This window comes from Nyctibius grandis, chromosome 25 (assembly GCF_013368605.1).
Source record: "Nyctibius grandis isolate bNycGra1 chromosome 25, bNycGra1.pri, whole genome shotgun sequence".
Classification (NCBI taxonomy): domain Eukaryota; kingdom Metazoa; phylum Chordata; class Aves; order Nyctibiiformes; family Nyctibiidae; genus Nyctibius; species Nyctibius grandis.
In genome coordinates, this window is record NC_090682.1 from 3,160,351 (window position 1) to 3,175,498 (window position 15,148).

At 50.8% G+C, this 15,148-nt stretch overlaps 1 protein-coding gene across 1 annotated transcript in view; it reads right to left on the reverse strand.

Annotated features, from left to right (window-relative positions):
- LOC137673422 (opioid-binding protein/cell adhesion molecule homolog) overlaps positions 1–15,148 on the reverse strand; it is a 258,831-nt gene that overhangs the window by 226,529 nt on the left and 17,154 nt on the right. The gene's annotated exons all lie outside the window — the stretch shown is intronic.

Genomic DNA, 15,148 nt, shown 5'->3' on the forward strand with positions numbered 1-15,148 from the left:
CAGGCACTGCGAAAGCAAATCCGACCAGATGAGTTAAGGGGCAGCAAAGACAAGGGGCTGCTGTTCAGGTCTGCCTTGGCTTGGTCTTGTTTTTCAAGCAATCCCTGGCCTCTGCCTCCAGATTAGCGCAACGCTCCTAAAGCCAGGCTTTTCCCCCGGTGAGCAGCCAGCTGGGGATGTCCTATATCTTAAACCAGATGCAAAACATACATCCTGCGTCCCTTCACTGCTGCAAACCCCCCTGGAGCCCCATGGCCTTGGAGGTCACGCTGGCTGCTCCAGCACCGACCCGTCACCCTCCCATCTGTCTCAGGCAGATCAATGCTGTGTCACCCTTCCTACCCCTCCCCACAAAGCAGAGGGCTCCGCAGGGAGCTGCGGGTGTCTTCCTAGATTTATGGCCTCTTTATTTATTTATATTGATTTTTAAAAACTCTTTTTAAAGGGGGAGAAAAAAAAAAAAAGCCCAATGACTCTCCCGATCCCTGGAGGCCTGGCAGTGATTAGTGCTTAATGCACCTGTTATTGCTCTCTGCAGCTGGGGACACCCCAGCACCATGCAGACATCCAAACCGGGCTGAACCCCCCACCCAAGCAAGCCCTGGTGTCCTGAAGGCAAGCAGCCAGCGTGGCACCGCACCATCCCCATCCCCACGGACGCCGGGATCCTGCAGCCAGCGGGTCCTGCACAAGCTCCTGACTTCCCCCGGAGCTCCCGAAAGCCCCCCACTCCTTAAGCTCAAAGCTGACCAGTTACGGCAGCCCCGCCGGGGTTCAGAGCGAGTCGTTGCAATGATTAATTACCCTCTCTTCAAAAACTGGACGCCACTTCTGTTGTAAATGAGTCCAGCTTCACCTTCCAACACCGGATCCTGACACACTCTTTGCTGCTAGATTAAAGACCTGTCTATTTTCAGCACCTTCTCCCCCACAGAGATATATGTAGACAACAACTAAATCTCCTCTTAACCTCTCGTTGATAAACTAACCAGGCAGAGACGCTTCCCTCGCGCTCCGAGGCGAGACTTACATGCCTCAATTTACCCACAGTTCTGTTTTAACCTTTCTGTGGGTTTTTTCCCTCCCATCCTCCTTTGAAAAAGGCTGCACGCAGCAGAGGTCCTGCTCGTCTATGTAACACCACCTCCAAACACTCGCTATTCCTCACGTGTTCCCAGAGACGCTTCTTGCCCAAAGGAGTTGGTGTTTGTATTGAAAGAGCGACACAGGCTGAGAGAAAATCAGGATTATTATTCCTGTTGTCTTGATGAAGGACAGAGATGAAGTGATTTCCCTACGGTCATGCGGAGTTTGAGGAGCTGCCTGTGCCTGTCCGTGCCAATAGTTAATTAGCAATAGGAGTATTGATAGATGGCAACGAAGAACCCAGTTCAGCCCCTGGATCTTGCTGCTCTGACACTCCAGGCACCTACCTGGCCTTCATCGCCCTGACGACAATCCTCACTCCAAACAGGTTCGCTGCAAACCCTTGCCTGCGCCCTGCCTGACTGCACACCGGAGGCACGGGTACCTCTGCATACCCAAAGCCTTTGAAAAGCAGGTTGTGATTCTTCCCGTGCTCTTCAAAACGGAGACAGACCTATCTCCCTCCCTGGGTTTGCAAAGCTCGTTACATGATTTTGGACAGCACGTCCCCTGCAATCCTCCCTGACCCGCACAGGTTTGGTTTGCCATCTTCCTGGCGACTCAGGGAAGTTTGAAAAGGGTTTTTTTTGTTGTTGTTGTTTTTTTTCATTCTTACCCAAAGCTTCCAGTGGCCAAACACGTCGGAGCAGCGTGACAGCCAGCAGCGACGGCAGCCTGCCCCAGCTGGGTGCTGAATTAGCAGTACTACATTCAGCTCCTGGCAGGATGCTTCCGATAGCCTCGCAGATTAACACAGCCTTCGTAAGCAATTTTTTTTTTCTCATGCTGCCAAGTACCCATGGCCAATACGGTTCTCCTCACTTCTTTTGACACAGTCCCACTTCATTCTCCTAAGCCGCCGATTAGGCAGTCAAAGGAGATGAAGAGAGATCCCAAGAAGCGGCATCGCTTTGCTTACTCCTCTCTGGCAAGCTGACATGAAGAGATCTCACTTGCTGAACAGTTAAAAAGAAAACGGTCCAGCACAGCACATCAAAACCACACTTTAATTAACTTTGGTTTGTTTTTTCTCTCCCTCTCTTGCTTTTTTTCCCCCCCCTTCTCTTTTTTTCTCTCCTGGCATCAAGAACCAAATTGAGATGCAGGTGAATTCATTTTCATAAACTATCAGTTTCCATCAAATCTGTCTAATCCATCTCTCTCTACAAAATCCCTTAAGCAGAAGATCTCGCTCCCACTCTGCCTTCCACAGCTGTGTAAGCCTCGCCGAGCTAGCAGAAATACCAAGCGTGGGTGGCACTACGAGTTCCCAGCTCTCTCTAGATGTGAATATCACTGAGCTTACACGTCCTCGCCGTTCCATCTAAAACATATGGCTTTAATGTATCACCAGTCACTTCCCATCAAGATCAAAGTTTAAATATATCTGTGGATTGGGGCAGGAACAGCAGGTGCTGCTGTGGGTCCGGAGCGAGGGACCCAGCTCAGCAGTGCAAGGGGCTGAGCTGGGATGGAGAGGAGCTGCTCCAGGGCTGGAGCAAGCTGTGAGGAGAAGCTAGGGATGGACGGAGGGACTGGTGTTTGGGAGAGGCGTTGAGCCAGCTACTGCCCCAGGAACAAGCACCCCTCTGTCCCCATCCCTCCACAGATATGGTGCAACACCCCAAAGATTCCTACATCTGACTGGGAGCATCCAAAGCAACACGCCTTGAATTTCACACGGGCTTTTCTACAAACTCGTTTGCTCCAGTCCAACCTCTACTACCAGGGGACTCAGCCTGCCAGGTAAGGCGTTGGCAGCGAGCAGGATTAGGGCTGGGGAGGGAAGGGAGGAAGCAGGAGGAGACATTTCAGTTATTAAAGCATCACCCAAAGGTATTTATCAGGACAACACACAAAGGTATTGGCTGCAGACTGAACGCAACTCGTGGCAAGTGTTTCCCAAAGCCGCTGGGAGCTGGAGGGCTCATCAGAGAATCTTAATTGGTTTCCTCTTAAAAAAACCCAAACGCATAAATTAAAGCAAAATAATAAACTCCTGGCTGGTTCTCATTATTAATAATATTAACACAGCAAGACAACACTGGAAAGCAACTTTCTGCAAATCCTCTCCCCCAAGATGGAGCAGCCAGGAGTCGGGGAAGCCACAGCACCCAGGGAGCTCCCGCACCCCAGGGCTGGGGCGAGTGGGGCAAAGAGGGACCCGGAGGAAGGCGAGGAGCCTGACTGCAAGGGGGACCTACAGGGGGTAAAACTGGGTCTGCTCCAACCTCCATTTTGTTGGTGTTCACTGCTTGCTCCTCCCAGACAGGCCTCCTTACGCTCATCTTTCATCTCCCCCTTCTCCTTTTATTATCTCCTTTCCAGTACAGGCACACGCTTGCTCTCGTAACTCGGTTTCTCTCCACTTTGTAGACAGCTCTGCCCTTTCATCCCGGCCTCTGGGGGCTCGAGCAAACATCAGAGTCTCGCCCATGGCTACTCTGGACCGGGCAACGCCGGCAAGGCAAAAATCAGAGCAAGAAGGTGATGCTCGGGCTGCGGTTTTGATGCCCATCTCCAGCCACAGCCTGAAACCTCCCCAGCTGTCCCAGGGAGCCCTCGGTGGGTGATGAACCTCGGTGGGATCAAACACACTGAGCAAAGGCAACGGACTTCTCGCACCGAAGCCAAAAATACAACAGCAAGTCCAGCTTCCCTACTTGAAATGAAGTTTCACAGAATCACAGAGAGATTTAATAAAGAAAACACAAACCAAAACAGACTTTGCTCCTTTTCCTCTTGCCTTTTCCCCCCTCTCCAGAACTACATTATTTATATTTTAATTAAAGTGAGCGCAACGTAACTCTGTAAGCAAGTTTGGCCACTGAGCGTTGTCTCAGCTTGGGTTTGAAGATAAACAAGCTCAAACACTCTCCGTGTGGCCCTTCTCCGAGAAACATGAGGATCACGCTCACAATTCATCTTAAACCGTCGCAAGATGACGCCCATTAGAGGGGAGAGAACGGGTGTTAATGAGATGAAGCGCAAGAATGGGGGGAAAATGAATAAAAGCAGCAGCATGAATAGCACGAGAGGCAAATGAAATAATTACTCCGCTCACCATTGTTACAACAACGCAATAAATTTAATGTAATTCCTAAAGGCCAACCAGTTTTCTTTCTTACTTGCTGCTTCTTTCTTTCTTACCCTTTTTTTTTTTAAGTTCCTTTTTACAGTTTCAGAATTATGCTTTAATTAGCATAACATTTAAATTAGCGAATGGAATCTTAATTAGCTGAGGAAATAGACTTTTGTTGGAGTGGTTGCTAAAACAAATAAATCCTCTTCCTCTTTCAAGAGCCATTTGCTTATGGCACATTTAATAGCCTAGTGTACCATAAACAATCTGAGACAAGGATAAGTAATTAAATTAGAAAACATGCCGACAGAAGTACCCCAGCCTGGCCTTCTCGGAGCTACAAGAGGATAATGCAAACCTTCCTTCAGCACGGTACAGTGTCCACACTGGGTCTGTTCAATTAATTTTTGCACAACTCCAGTTGCCCAGTGTTTTGGATTCAATACTGGAGCCCCAGGGGTGGTTGATCCCTGACCCAACACACTCAAGCTTGAAGAAGGGCTCTCACGGGAACCCAAGGAAAGGGTTGCAGAAAGCTCAGCCAAAAAGAAAACCCAGAAATGGCGTTTTGTCTTGTAGAAGCTCTTTGCCGGAGGGAAAGTCCATGGTGAAGCGGGGGAAGAGTGGGACAGGAGCCACAGGTTGCAATGCCAAGACAAATTCCTACCAGAAACTTTTTCAGCTGCTGCGTTTGAGAGACACAAGAGACCCAGGTCAGGGACCACCTTCTCAGTTTGATTTAGCCTGGATCTAGATCTTGGATCTCTGCCTTGCAGAGGACTGGAAAACCATTGCACCCAAAGCATCCCACAGCTAACGAGCAAAGCCCTGGGTGGCCCTACACGTGGGAACGCCTCTCCCCAGCATCCCTCTCCCACCACTTCTCCAACACAACCCCAGCAGTCGAAGACGGAGCGTTTCCAGCAGCAGGACCGCTCTATCCCGCTCTGGCCAGGCAACTGCAGAGAGCAATAAAAGTTTAATGGCTCCCAGCGGGTCGATTCAGAAAGAATGAAAACGCTATAAATCCAGCATAGTGCTTATGTGAAGCTTAAAAACAAACTGCTCCAATCACACTTAGCGAAGCCGTCCAGTCTTCACAGAAGACAGGAATGAAAAGGAAAGATTTAACCTCAGCGATGCCTTGGGCAGCATTCAGGTTGGGCAGAAAAAAATAGAGTTTGGGCTCATTGGGAAGATTTTCTTGGCTTTGCTTTTATTTAGTGTGATGCAAACCCGTGTACGTGCATCCCTCACACAAGGGCTCACACTCGAAGGCATCACCAGGACTCACCAAAGAGGTACGCTGCATGGGAGATGGAAAATCGCCAGGGATCAGGCAAAACACACCTTGTTGCTTTCCAGGCAAATGAGCCATGCTGAGAAGCCCCTGTTAAAAGCTTTACTACATGAAAGTTTCCCCGTGCAAACCTATGCCATACTCACTGCCTCATTTCTCCTCTCGGTGCATTATAATAGCCAAGGATTTTCACTAACAGCCTCTTTCAAGGAAGATGTTCTGTTACAGGTCTAACTCATTCCCGGCCACCGCTCGCTCTCCATCTTATCTCTCTTTCTTCCCTGCTTCACTACACAGCTGTGGACTACGGCATCAGCTTCCTGGGAGGAAGGAAAAAGCAAAACTCCTTGTATAATCACCATCTCTCACAGCAAAAATGCCTTCAGAGCTGTGCCTCTCCGAAGGGGCACCACCGACCTACCAGTCCTGCACCCATTTGGTCTTCTGTGCTAATAAAGCACGGGACGTAGATGGTCACAAATAACAATTAGTCCCTGCTCTCCGATGGGGAAAAAAGTCAAACTGGCAGAGAGGAGCCAAGAACTAGCTTTTTCTACCCACATTCTCCATCTCCAGCAGCAGTCTCAGTGCTGTCCTCTGGGTTCACAAGCGATTTCTCACTCCTTGGCAAGCTGCTCTGTCCTCAGCAGAAAGAGCCGTTAGGTGGCAAGGGGAGGCCAAGAGCAGCAGCATTTCACAGGTACACCGACACCTCCCTTCCCCTGACCTCAATGGCAAGGTGGCTGCAGATCCCCCAGATGGTTTGGGAAACCAGTGCCCTGGGCCACACAACCCACTACCCACCCTGAGCCAGCTGAATCCCTCACTACGAGTACATTATCCAGGGAATTCAGGCTCTTCCCCATTTGGCCATAACCCAACCTCCATTTTCCCTTTCCTATGCATCCACCACCAGCATTCACAGCAGAGTCCAGCCAAACCATCCCACACAGCCAGCTCCCATGAAATATTTGCTCTACCTGCAGTGAAGGGTTGATGAGGTAAGTCAAGTGATTCTTGACAAAACAAGCTTCACCCTCAGCCCAAACCACACTTTTCATAGATATATACACACAAAAAACCCCAACAAAACCAAAAAAACAGAAAAAGATACTCCCTTCTGGTAAAATACCAAGTGGTAGCCAAACTACACATTGCAACCACTAACCGTTTCTCCTTAGGATACTCCCAGCCCTCCCCTGCTTTGTTGGGGGCAAGGGATGCTCAGGGAACAAGAAGATGGGACACAGACACCAGCTAGGATGCTGCCACGGAGCAAAACCCTGCCCAACGCCTTCACTCCTTTCACAGCATCGAACCAGCTCGGTTATTTATTTAATTTTTTTAATTAGGTTTCAGCCCCCTGGAACCCAGCCACCCAAAAAAAGGCCCAGCTTCATCCCCTAAGCCACTCCTTCAGCAATATTTATAGCTTTCCAAGAGCAAACAAACCCATCACGCCGAAGCCCGCGCATTAATGGCACACAGCCTCGGGATCGATGACTTTGGGGAAATCACTGCGGCAAGCGCTGAATGATGATGGATGGTGGAGGAAAGGGGGGAAAAGGAGAGAAACCAGCCATCTGCAGAAACAGGGGGACAATTTGCCAACTTGAGTAGAGTCACACCTCCTTGCTCCAGTGACAAATTTGCTCCATTAGGCTATAAACCAGACTTTGCCATCACTGCGGTGCAAAGCACGGGCTCGCGCTCAGTAATGGGCCTCTCAAGGCAAATGCATGCCCCAAACAAACCCTTTCCAAAACGCCTAATAACTTTTTTTTTCCCCACTGCCTGTAAAAAGCACCCGACTGCGGTCAAACATGAACTCAGACCTTTGTGTTTCTTCCACCCGCTGCAAACCTCCAGAAAAAGCAGCCTGATAAAAACCCTCTGCCATGTTCCCAGGCTGCACCAACGCTCCTGTGTTTCTCGCCCTTTAATGCTCAGCACGGAGTGTTTTCTTTCCTATACTGCATTTATTTAATGAAAAGCAAAGGGCTGGCAGAGAGCTGATGGGAGGCAGGACTCCTCTCCGATCACCCATCTTCAGACAAGTGATGTCTCCCCTTGTGCCTCGTTCCCCCCAGCTGCAGCCCGAGGATGCCAACCCCGCTGTGCCCCGGAGGCGAGCGGCGAGGATTAACACGCCTTGAGATCCACCGATGGAAAAATGCTGCAGAAAAGGAAAAATGCGTGATTCCCTCGGACACAAACCCTGACATCCTATCTTAATCCTCGGCCGCAAAGTGAGCGTCACCTTGGGATCTCACCCCGTGTTATTAAAGCCCTCCAGATGGTTTTGATGGGGAAGAGGCATTCATTGCGCTACCCCAGACGCCGAGCTGACATCTCAGCGGCTGCGGGAACATCACAGAGAAAATCAGTTCCCCACCAGAGTGTTTGTGCAGCAAGGGGGAACTCGTGAACTGAAGCAGAAAATCCTCCACGACTGCTCTAGACTAATAATTGCCCAAACGCCGGGTGGTAGCCAAAAAAAAAACCCCACACAAAGCGATGCCTGGCTTTGAAACCCTCCCTGCTCCGAGCCCCGGGACGCAGTGTCCAGCAACAAATTAAATGCCAACAGAGCCGCCTCGCTCAGCCCGGGCACCCCGCAGGCAAGCGAGATGAGCTCGCTCCGGCTCTCTGGTGCTTGCTCCCCTCCCGTGCACCCACGCAACTGCCTCTCCTCCCAGCCCTGCCACCCTTCGCCTCCCCTCCTCCTGGCTTTTGAATCCCCCCTTGGCACAGGCTCTGCCTCCCTCTCCTCCCCTGCAGCGGTTGCACAGAGGGACAGAGCCCGTGTGTGCGACGCGGTTATTTACAGGCTCTTCTCCCTCTCTCCGCTGCCAGCACACTGGAGGGAGCAGAGCCAGCCAGAGCCCGCCTCGGAGGAGAAAGCCAAGCAGGTTGCTCATGTCACCAAGATGCCTTCACAGCGGTCAGAGAAAAGCAGGGAGAGAAAAGCAAACCTCCCTGCAGCCTCTAGGGAGGTGCAGCAGGACGCTGCCTACCCCAGGCTGAGGCTGGATGCCGGGAAGCATCCTGCTTCCCAGTGGGCAGCCCAGTTCGTGTGGGAAGTGGGGCTGACACCCTCCATAGACCTGGGAAAAAGAGATGTCACCGTGGTGGCCCTGGTGATGTCACATCACAAGTGAGCAAGGGACGCAGGGAAAGCTCCCAGCAGAGACCAGATGAAGGGGAAAGCCGGGAAGCGGCGTGGGGGAGCGGGCAGGCTGCCCTCGAGGCGGGGAGCAGGCGGTCACAGCAGCCTAACCTTCAATCACCGCCAGGCAGCGGCGCTTGGCTGCCAGCGAAATAAAAGAGATCACTGTGGCCTTTTAAAGAGCGATATAATCTCATGTTATTACCATACAGAGCGGCACACGGAGAGGCTCGGCACAGCGGGAGAGTTATGAGGAGTTTGGCTGCTCCGGAAAGCACAGGCCGATGCTTTTTGAACCGTGCTGGCAGAGCATCCCTCCGTGGTTATTGCCGCCCAGCGCCCACGCCCCGGCCCCCACCCACCCCTCGCCGGGCACGGGCAGCCCCTGCGAGCCAGGGAAGGGTTTTCCATAGGTGAAGCTAATGAGGCTGATCATCCGCTGATGTCACTTGGCAAAACGCTGCGGAGCTCTCCCTGATTTACACCACCAGAGAGCCTTACCCCAGATGTTAATTACCGTTCTCTTTTTGGGCACACTCGATGACTTTGGTTTCCCCTCCTCCGCGCGCTGGATGGTTTCCCCATCCGCTTCAGCGAGGCTGGAGCTGGTCCCTCCTGCCAGCTGCTGCCAGCACAGATGATGGCACAAGCTCCGCAGAGGGAGAAAAAACAATAACCGGGACCAAACGACTTGGCAGAGCGATGCCAGAGCCACATTCTCTCTCTCTCCCTCACGTGGGAGATGAACGAGGACTTTTTAGGGGCTCACTGAAGTGTGGGACAGAGAAACGCTTTGCTAGCTAAGAAACCCTGGCTGGATGGCTGTAGATGAAGGGGGGAGGCACGACCATCACTTGAAAAGGCATCTAAGACTTAGAAGGCATTATTTGCGTTAAACACAGCTCACCTCCAGCCAAGAGCTCCTGCTTGAGTGAAGCTCTCCCAAGGTGTCCACCTGCTCTGAAACCTTCTCAGCCACTTGTTTTTTGCCACACACCAAAGGCCTTCAGAAATAATGCTACCTCGTGATGCCTTCCCAACTACAACAACGCAAGTCACAACGCTTCTGGAAAATTTTTGCCCTTGTTCCCATGAGACACTTTCCCCTTTGAGAAGACCTGGGGCTTGGAGGACTCCATGCTCAAACGTACAGCTCTGAACACTACAGTCCCCTTGGGTGAGGGACCATCCCACTGCCTGGGAGTCGGGTATCCAGCACTAAGGAGGCCAAACCCTCATTTTTGGGGGTCTTCTACCTTCCACTGCAGCCCAAATGAAGACTAATGATGATGGCCCCACCCCTCCACAGCATACAAGAGCATCTTCTCCTTGAACAGCAACGATATGAAGATGCAGACAAGACAATACCATGTAAAACTCGGCTTCCTCTGCAACTCAAGCCCACGTCTGACCTGGTGGCAAAAGAACAGCTCAACTGATGATAAGGAAAATAGCAAATCAGGCAAATTTAGTCAGACTGGATTATGGGAGACCAGTGCTCCCCAGGTTCTCCACAGAAGAAGTATAGTCAGGAGTCTGCAGTGAGCTGTTCCAATGAGAGGCAATAATTGAATTTGTTTTCATTTAATTTGAAGGGCCTTTAATTAAAAGCCAAGCCTGTGTGTGCAGAGAGATAAAGCTGAGCACGTGGAGACCAGGGGTAATTTGGGTGCTGAATGCAATAATTAATTGTAAACGTGGAGGTCAGGAGATGGGCTCTATCTCCCTGCAATCAGCACGCCACGCTGGCCAGCCGAACGGAATGGGCTCGCAAGCGCCGGAAACACTTAAGTGATTTTTGAAGCCTTAATAGCAATTATAGAGCAGCGTGGAGGTTAATTTGCAGAGCTCATTAATCAGAGAAACAAACACGTCAGCAATCGCCACAGAGAGGGGAAGCGGAGGAGCCTGCTTCTGAGATGGAGACGGCTGACCTCGGCACCGACGCTAACCAGGGAACCGGTGACAGCGGTTGGCATCCTCAACTCAGGGTGAACCCTCGCTTTTCACACCCAACCTCCAGCCATAAAACCCTGGGCCACTCACACTGGGGCTCCTGCTAGCCAGAGCTAAACATTCCCCAGCTCTACAAGGTGTTAACTGCATAACAAGACCGCGTCGCCCTCCAGCTGGTAACTCCGGTCCTCTCGGTCATCCTATTCCCCTGCAACCTCAGCTTCTCATGCATTATTATTATCATTATGGAGAAGCTTCTCAACTTCTCAATAATCCTGGCCACCAGCCCTGAAGTTACAACTATCACCTCATCACCTCCAAACTGAGAACTCACCCCACAGCTGGTAACGCTGCAGTCCTAAAGCCCAACCCTCCGAGGAGCATCCTCCCCAAAGCTTGAATGAAAGAGATGAAGCTTTAAGACAGCACCTTCAATGACAAGATACGCAAGGACACAGAGTGTCTCTTAAGGGGCAACACTTAGAAATAAAGAAAATGGCTTGAATCCTGTTAGGTGTTAATGAAGATAACAGACACGGGGCTTCCTGGCCATGCACTGTGAGAAAGAGCAGTGCTCTGTGGCAGAAATATCTCGGGAACGAGGTGAGGACAGCCTCAACCTGCAGCAGGACAGAAAGGGGCCAGGAGTAAGGGGTATCACTGCTGCTTCACACAGCTCAGACAAAATGGGGTCTTGCAGTGGAAGAAAAACCACGACAAGGAGCCAAGGGGGCTGGCATCACCCCGTGACGAGCAGCCAGAGACAGCGGGTGGCAGGAGACCTTCGGCAGAAGCCTGCTAGAAAAATAAAGTGCTTGCAAGACGAGGCAGGAGACCTCCAACAGTTCCCTGTGTTCACTGGGCTCTCCTGACTCGCCCTTCCTGTTCAGCCTAAGGAGAGGTGACAGAATGGGGTAAGACTCTAGGGAGGTGCAGCGGTGCTCCACGCTCTCGGGGGAGGCTTCTGGAGGGGCTGGGTGGTCCTTTCCTAGGCTGGCGGCTCCTCCTGTACCTGCTGCTGGGGGACCAGCGGAAGGGAGCTGCAGAGGATGCACACACAAGGAAAGGCGTTTGAGGGAGTGGAGCACTAATAGCTTTTTCTCGGGCTCGTAATTGCTCCCTGGAGGAAGGCTGTACATTGCACTGATTTTTTTTTTTCCCCTCCTTCCTTCCCCACAGTCTATTTCAGCAACTGGTTTCTGACGCTTTTTTTAAAGCCATGGATGTACTTGTATGGAAGACCTGTGCCTCCAAGGCAATGGGCAAAAAGAGTCCAAACCCAGCACAGACAGGTCTTGTCTTGCTGATCTTCTTTTTGTCCTAGTACAATTAACAGTAGCCAATTAGTCCAGCCACCGCCTTGGCTCCTCTGCCACTTCAGGCACTGTTATCCCTGGGACCTCCACATGGGAAATGAGTTTTACAAACCTCAACATACTTCAGGGATTTGTTTTTACAGGAGTAGCTGTGTTCTTCGAAATACTGAAGAGCATCTATGACATTAAGCAAGGAAAAGTGCCAAGCTCAATAATCCCATACACTGGTACAGGCTGGGAAGGGATTAGCTGAGCAGGAGAGCTGCTGAGAAGGACCTGGGGGTTGAAGGTTGAAGAAGATGAGCCACCGCTATGAAAAAAAGGCAAACCAAGTACCAGCAGATCCAAGGAAGCCACCATTCCCCTCGAACAGGCACCAGAGAGAAATCAATAACAGCACACACACGTGGCACTGCCACCGTGGTTGTCTCCTGCCCTTCCAGCACACAGGAGTCCTATAACATTACTGATGGGCAGCTTAATGCACCTCCTCCGCGCCGATCTCCTCCTCTCCCTCACCTCCACTAACTCCAAGTCTGGGGACTCAGCCAGGATCAGCGTTAACTTTTCTGCCTGCTAGAACTGTGCTTAATTAAACGTTTTAATTAAAATCTACAAGAGTGATTGCCCCTGTCATCCTCTGAAGGGAAGGCTAATAAAGTCCCTTTTATCCAGTCCAACGAGCGGCCCAAGGACGTGCTGCTGGGCAGCAGCCTTGGGTGGCAGCAGGAGAGCGTGTCTGTAAGGAACCGGGTCCTTACCTGCACCCGAGCAGCAGAAGCCAGAGCCAGGCACGGAAGCAAAACCTGGACACTTGGAAGCTTGGGCATGGAGACCAGAGGCTGCAAACCACCCAGTGAGGTGGCATCACTCGCTGGATCTCATTTCTTCAAAGGATTTAGACCTCAGACTTTTAGAAAGACCTTCAAAAAACTGCTTTCTCACCACAAGCAACCTCCTTCAGCATCAGGGCTTGTGGTGTGCATCAAGCCCACCTTGCACCAGCTCCATCCATCCTCCTTTCTCCTCTACACCCCTTTCCCCGCTGCCCGTCCAAGCGCCGGAGCGGCTGCGGTGGCACAGGGCATCCTCTTCGCGCTCACCCTGATTGCAAGTGAAGTGTTTGCGCAGGCTTTCAAAAGTTTTCTCCCTCAGCGCCCGTCAAGAACAAACAAAGTACTTGTTGGTGGTGGAGTAAAAAATTCATCAAAATAAAAGAAAATAAAATCAGGAGCAGAAATGCACACATCTACATTTGAGTAAGCGGGGAGAGAACAGAACGCACTCGGAAACTTTTTGATCAGAGCACAGTCTCAAATCCTGACAGAGAAAATGTATTCATAATTTATTAAAAAAATAATTTATAATTTATTTTAAAATTCACCAGACTCCTCTTTTTTTTTGGTCTTTTCTTTTTGGTCTCCCTTCTGACAAACAAGATTTTCTGTAATTCCCGAGAAAGGCGTCGGACGGAACAATATTGCTGAAGGCTCCTCTCTGCCTTCAGAGGTTGGGAACATGAAAAGACGCAGCGTCGGTGCCAGAGACACCCCCCGCCGCGTCCCTGCTGCCCTCACCCCTCCCAGAGATGCTTCTGCGTCCCAGAGCCCCCCTCCCCTCCACGGGAGCTTTACAGACCCACAGTAGGACCCCCCTGACCCCCCAGCTGGTGTCCCCGACCCCGTGGGCAGGAGCACCACAGCCACCTCGCTGTGCCCCATCCAGCACTGAACCCTGGCTCTGACGGGTGAAAAAAAAGAAGCCAGGGCAGAAAGCTGCAGCTCTGAACCCTCCTGCTGTACTCTTCATCCAAGCAGATTATGAGGTTTACTGCTGCTTCTCCATTATCCTAAATAAAGCAGCCTTTCAAAATTGCTTCAGACATATTAGATCATGTACTTTTTACACTTCCAGAGACACTGGTTCTAATATCTTTTTAACAACACTGGGCAGAATCTATTTTCTTCTTCCACTGAGCTGAAAAATACTGTTTTCTCAAGGAAGAAGAAAAAGGAGGAGGAAAAAAAAAAGCTATTGATTTTGTTTAGGGTCAGAATAAAATATCATTGGAGTGGGTGTTGAAATCCTCAGCCACGAATTATTTCCAAAGTGACAGTTTAGGCTGTGAAGATTTTCCTTGTGAAATAAAACAAACCCAATGAAACATTGTGTTCCTCTTCTACAGGTAGACGTTTGAGGTTTCCACCGGCTCCAGCTGGTTCCTGCTGGGTATATTTAGCATTTCAATCTATTCTCTTCCCATTCCCATCCCTCCTGGAGGTGATGCACAGCCAGGACCAAACCCTGCTGCCCATCTGGAGTCAGGCCACGCCACGGGGCAAAGAGAAACGCTACGGGCAGGATCCGGAGGCACAGATCTCAACAACACAAGGATAAAACAGCAGTTGCCCCCTCCGATGCCCGAGGGATGCTCTCAGCTCCCTGTTCCACCCTGTGCTACACCCCTAACCCCTCTGCCACGCCGAAGAGAGGGTGGTACCCGGCACGCCACGACTGGCACCTCTCCTGCTGCTTTTGAAGGCAAAATACCACCAGGACCCCCCCACCCTGCAGCTCTCAGGGAGGTTTCACTTCCCCAAAGAGTCAGAAAATTAACTCCCATTTATATGCACAATCCACTTCCCTCTAATCTATCCACCTATCTCTGCTCTTCTGCTGGTACAAGAGATGAGCATTGGCTTTAAATACAATAATTTCTTTATAAATAAAGAACAGGCAACACTTTTGAAAGGGAAACCAGATGTCTACCTCCCTCTTCTGTGCTTTCCGCTCCTCAGCATTGTGTGTGGGAGATAGAAACACGCCACCAGAATGAGGAGAGCCGCAGGTCCCTGCCTTCCTCCCTCAATTTTATTTTATTTATTTAGATTTATGCAAATGCCAAAAGAGGTCACCTATCCGTACGCTCTCAACGCCCTTGATGTAACTTTTAAAATGCATCACAGAAACGTCCTGTGCACTGCAGCATAATTCAATATCACACACCACCAGCTAACAGAAAAGCCAAAATCCTCCCCAACTGCCAACAGAGACGCTCCCTCCCCGGCAAGCGCCCACACACACACGTACTTTTTAGCTTCCATCAGCTCTTTCCCTTCCCCATCACCTCCTGTTCAGGGAAGCCGCAGCCTTTTTCCCCACACATCTGCTACTTGGCT